Source organism: Archocentrus centrarchus, chromosome 24 (assembly GCF_007364275.1).
Source record: "Archocentrus centrarchus isolate MPI-CPG fArcCen1 chromosome 24, fArcCen1, whole genome shotgun sequence".
In the NCBI taxonomy this organism is placed as follows: Eukaryota; Metazoa; Chordata; class Actinopteri; order Cichliformes; family Cichlidae; genus Archocentrus; species Archocentrus centrarchus.
The window spans coordinates 28,510,372-28,516,371 of record NC_044369.1 but is presented as its reverse complement, the minus strand read 5'-3'; positions in this window follow the sequence as shown (position 1 = coordinate 28,516,371).

The following is a 6,000-nucleotide window of genomic DNA, read 5'->3' as shown; positions in this document are numbered from 1 at the left end:
TGTCAATGCATCAAACAGATGGTGAGATAATTATCTGGACCATAGTGGTGGACCAAACAAAGGCTCTATTGAGCCATACTGCTAACATCTTTACATACAGGTGAGAAAGCTTCCATAACAACTGTGAGGATGGTCCATAGGTAAAAATCATATTCTAATCTAATCTTTTTTTTTTTTTAATGCAATCAGCCTAAAAGCAACCTCAGCAAAAGCGTGAGCTGCATGTCCTTTCTATCCACTTCAGCTCTGGCTAGAAAGCGCTGCACTCATCCACGTAGTGTCAGTTTGACCTTAAGGGTAGGAGATTGGTACCTGGAGCTCCGCCATAACACCACTCACTCCCAGTCTGCTTTCAGAGCAGCCTCCAACCACAACTGGATGCTTACACTCCACAGACCTTGACATTTCAATTGCCTCTTAGAAATAAACTCTTCACTCTGCTCAAAACAAGCCCACAATATGTTTGTGTTGTTATCTCTTAGTTATTGAGGCCAGTTCAGTTGTAAAATAATTTTCTTTTGCAGTTTTCATGCATACAATAGCACACACAGTTTCACAGGCTTATCCTGCTTGCTGCTCCCTCGTTTTGTTGGCAGGTTTAAGGAGTGATGGGCATTCTGGCTCAGTACTTGCCTGGTTTACATCTTAGCTAAAGGGATATTTTTGCATTTTTTGTATTTCTTGCTACAACTGGGCTAGTACTTGCATTCATCTCTTTCCAGATTGACCACTGACTGCATTCCTTGAACTAAAGACGAGTGGTTTTAGTTGAACTTTAAAAAGGAATCATAACATCCACCTAGTTTCAAATCAGTTTAAATAATCTTTTTTCAAACATGTTTGGTGGTGTTGATAAAAGGGCATTTCTGTGATATAGCACATTTATTTATTATAAATCCAAGACAGAGCCCACAAATCAAAGTAACAAAAATCCAAGTGGAAACAAAGAACAGGCAGGTGGGGAAAACAGTGCAGCGCGACAAGGGTGGAGACCGCAAACTAGCACAGGTGTGGACGATCAATGTAATGAAGCAGGGGAGGAAGTGAAGCTAAGCACAAGAGACAAAATAAAAGAGGGAAGCAATAACTCAACAGGAAACACAGACACAGAACTAAACTAAAGCTGGGGTAATGGACACAGAAGAAGAGAAACATACACTGTAACTGAAACTAAATGCTGAAAGCACTAAGGGAATGCACAAAGGTTAAAAACCTGAATAATGAGCAAAGTAAGAATCAAACAGAAGATATTTAACAATAAACGGAACACATTTACCAGAAAATATGTCAGTGTAGAAAGTTTTTATTAGCAGAGATTTGCATATGCAGGATAGCATACTGATATATACAGTATACTGTTATAGTGCAGCATACTATAGACAGATATGAGTTAAAGTATACTGTGATTAAGCAACTGATGTGTTTAACACATGATTATATACGTGCTGCCATGCTGTTTTTGGTTGAATGAGTTTTATGTGTTGTGTTTTGAAAATTTTCAACCTCACGACGTCCAACTGTGATTGAAGCGTTGTGCAGTGAAATATATTTGTGGTTATGAGACACTGTACAGGGTTTATTGCACCTTTGTGAATGCTCAGACTTCCACTTTCATATCTCACTGTTGTGTGTCTGAGAATAGGGCTGCTTCCTGCCCTCTCTGTCCCCCCCCCCCGCCCTCAATAACACTGTGTCAAACTAGTTCACACTTGAGACGCTGCAAAGCGCTCACTAAATGTCCGGTGGACAAGCACAGAAGTTTGCTTAAGAGGGGAATAATTACTGGAGACCTACTGCGCGGCTAAATCTAAACCGCTGACCCATGACAAGCTGTCCTCAGACCGTGACAAACGGTTCTCTTTCCATGCCAAGAATGTGGGTGGCCGGCTTTCTTGTTCCAAAAAGCCTATCTGAGGACCGAGACCGGTTGCTATAGCAGATTTCTCTCAGCTGGGTGCTGTTAGGTGCAAACTTTGCCCTCCTTAAAAAAAATGGTTAAGTTCATTCTTGTAATATGTTTCAGCATGCACACATGTAGGGCAATGGAGCTGGAGTCTGTGTGTGTGCGCGTGTGTGTGTGTGTGTGTGTGTGTGTGTGTGTGTGTGTGTGTGTGTGTGTGTGTGTGTGTGTGTGTGTGTGTGTGTCGGAGACTTTATAAGTTCATTTCTACTTTTTAGGCAGCTTAGAGAACTAGAGATTAAATAAACTGAAGCCACGGTCACCACATGAATTCACTGGAACTTCTCAAGAATTTTGATTCTGCTGCTTTCATTTTTCTTGCTGATTCACTGGCTTGACACAAAGACCCCCGTTTACCACCGGCTCATCTCAAAGTGTAGAAGGCATTGTGCAAAGTAACGAGAGCAGTGGCCAGAGAGGATAAGAGGCTGCACTGTGCTGTCAGTTTGCTGCTCCCACTGAAGGGGATTTCTTCTTTCTGGGCTTCAAACCCAGAGTCAAGGGGTCACAGTCTGTGTGAGATAGCTGGGGCTACAATTTGTGTGTGTGTGTGTGTGTGTGTGAGAGAGAGAAAGAGTCACTGCGCTGCGCCAACACACGAGATGCCATATGTTTCCGCCCAGTTCACTGAAGAACAAATACGCCGTCCTTTTTCACAAGAGTTCCCACAAGCGTCTGTTTTCTCGCTCACCCTGTGTGTGGGTTACTGCGGCAAGGAGCGGGAGACGTGATCCAAGCTAATTATGCTCTAAAAGAAAAATTACACGAGACACCTGTTTATGGTGTTCAGACAGGGTGAAAAAAAAAAATAACGTCAAACTGAGGAGAAGTGGGCCCAGGCTTTTAAACTGGGGAGTGCTCTTCAAGGAGGACGTGATGGCTCAGCGTAGTGCATATGACAGCAAAACTGAGGCAAATGAAATGTGACTGTGTCCTGATGTGCTGGTAGTGCACTTTATTATTTAAACAAAATAAGCCCTGCAATAGACCGGTGACTTGTCCAGAGTGTTCCCTGCCTTTCACCCAAAGTCACTCCGCCATGGGTTTATATGCCACTAATACATGTCACTAACTTTTCTCTACCCTCTGTGTTTTGTCCTGTGTTGTTGCTCGTGGTCTCTCCACACTCTGCTTTTCTCTCGTCTCTCCCCACACAGCTGTGTGCAGGAGGTCTCTTCCTGTTAAAAGGGTTTTCTTCCTTCCCATCCTCGCCAACTTCTGGAAAACTTCTAGTTTTAGCAGAAAACTCTTAACTCAAAGTCCGCTTACTTGCTTTTACTGACTTCCACTCACACCTCATGGCCTTCCTCACTTCATTCCTATAAATTTATATGTGTCATTTGAGTTGCAAGAGGATAGGCAAAATGAACAAAAACACAAACTTTTAATTGTTGATCAGAGAATACAAAAATACACAAAGTCAGTGATTCCAAAATAAAACAGGAGGTAATAAATAACTAACACTGAGAAATGAAGACTAGAACATGGAAGGCATGAGGCTGTTGGTCTGGTTTCTAGTTGATGTTTACCTCAAAACCATTTAATGAACTGCATTAATAGTTGGACTGTGAACAATGACTGCTGCACTGAGTGCCCTGCTGATCTGTTCTCCATTGTCCAAATATCTGCACTAGATGTTGCCCTAAAACATTAAAGCCGATTTTATGCATGAGCTCCATATATTGTCAGCAAAATCGGGATGGGGCAATGTCAGTAGCTGCTCTTTCAGAATACGACAGAGTCTGCTTCATACTTGTTCTCATTACTGTAAATACTCTGGACACAGGGTGGCACGGTGGTGCATTGCTGAGCACTGTCGCCTCACAGCAGAAGGTCCTGGGTTCAAACAAACTGGCCAGCTCTAAAGTTGCTGTAGATGTGAATGGTTGTCAGTCTCTCTGTGATCACTCTTTAATAGACTGGTGATCTGTAGGATGTAACCCCATCTCTCACCCTGTAACACTTGGAATTGGATTGAGCCCCCTGCCTGTATAAGCAGTTTTAAAAAAATGGATGGGTGGATGCCGGGGTGGGAGCCTCAGTAGGTGAGCAGGTGACCACACATGGCTGCGGTGCAGGCGGCCTGGGTTCGTGTCAGTGCCCCCCCCCCCCCCCCCCCTCCCCCGCCCCTCTCTCTCTCTCCACCTTTCTTTCTGTTTTCACTGTTCTAATAATGGCAAAAAGGCCCCAAAACTTTAAATAATGGATGTTTGTTAGATAAACACTCAAACGCACACATTAAAAACTGTTCACATTTCCCCCCAAAAGTCCGTTCTGCCTTTCTCCAAAATGTAGAGCTACGAAAGAGTTAGGGTCAGCACCTCTGATGACTTAGACTTAGTCTCAAACATTTTACTGAATCCAGCCGTGGACAGCAGCCCTGAAACTCCTCCACTGCCCCGTGTTTTTTTTTTAACAGTTCTCAGTCAAACTCATCATCAGGAGAAAACAAAAGCCTTCATAGTTAACTAAAACTAAACTAGCTCTAAACACTAAAAGGAAAAAAAAAAAAACATTTTAGTACACTGAAATAAAAAGAAAGGGAAAATAGACTTAAAATCTTTTTTTGACTTTTTAAAAGCTGTTCAAATTACAGTAATATGCATATTTATACTCTCCTCTTCTAAAACAACTGACACTGCTTATCTGGAAATGTAATTTACACCAGTGGCAGTGGAGGTATCAGCAGAAGGCCAGTATGTGGAATTCTTTTTGGTAATATCATTTGTAGATGAGGCCGAAATGGCAAAAACCAGATTTAGTCTGCCAATGTCAAAGATCAATCTATCTATCTATCTATCTATCTATCTATCTATCTATCTATCTATCTATCTATCTATCTATCTATCTATCTATCTATCTATCTATCTATCTACCTACCTATAGGTTGGTAGCCCTTTGCCTCTGGTCCCTTGTGCTTTGACTGTAGGGCCAGGCACGTGGTTGTAACTGGGATGTTTTGTCTGGGGTCTTCAGTACTCTTGGGGGGCCACAGATTAACATCACCCAAAAACAATGAGTAAACTGTTATTTTCACCACACAGTTAGCAGTAACTTAACAAAAGCTCACAAAAAGCATATATTCTTGATTTCCAAGTAAAGTTAAGGAATTTATGTAAGTCAGGAAAGCTATTGGAATTTACAGTGTAGCTCCTCTTGTCTAGACTGGCCAGACTTTTAAGTGTGCATGATGCTTGCTATCATCTCATCATCTTATCATCATAAATAGGCTGTTGCTTGAGAAATACAGTTATGTCTGAATGAAATGCATTAATGAACCATGATAAATGTGCCAGCAGTGGGGGCTCACTGCTGCTGCTGATAGTGACCTAAAAGTTACCTTCACGTATGCACGAGTGTTAAAAAGTGCGGTCTCCACCGGCTCCAGAAGTGTTCATTCCTAACAGCAATATTTTTGTTTTCGCTAAACAGAGCGAGGTGTCAGTGAGCGATAAGGGGAAGCTGTTCTCTGCATACCCTACTTTGTGGTTTTTGCTGTTAAGATACGGACGGTCTGTGATACTGTAAGACAAACATAGAAATGGAATAATGTATGAAGCTTTATGTCGGGGAGACAGTTTTTCTTGTTTGACTCCCAGTCAGTTCAGCTGTTGCATTCCTGTAACTGTACGGTTTTTGGGCCATAATGCAAATTGCAACAAAAAGTGAAAACACGTAATGTAAATGCTGCATACAAATACTCTTATCTAGGTCATTCACAGTCTCTAACTGTATTTATAACATTTGCCAAACTAAGGTTGCATAAAGTGCATTTCAGAAATAAAAAAAAAAATCTAAAAACTCAAAATAAACACGCTTTTATAACTTGTCCCTCTCAGGTTGACTTTCTTTCTTTCCATGTGTTTTGAATAAAGCCATCTTATCAAATGTATGTGTTTACTTTTACTTCAGTCGCCTCCGCTGTGCTCTCTCTGTGAACAAAGATCAGCATCACTCATAATGTCTCATTTCATATATGTCAGACCAAGAGTATCGCCTCCAACTTATTCCAGTAATCTTTAATGTAATTCATGAAACAC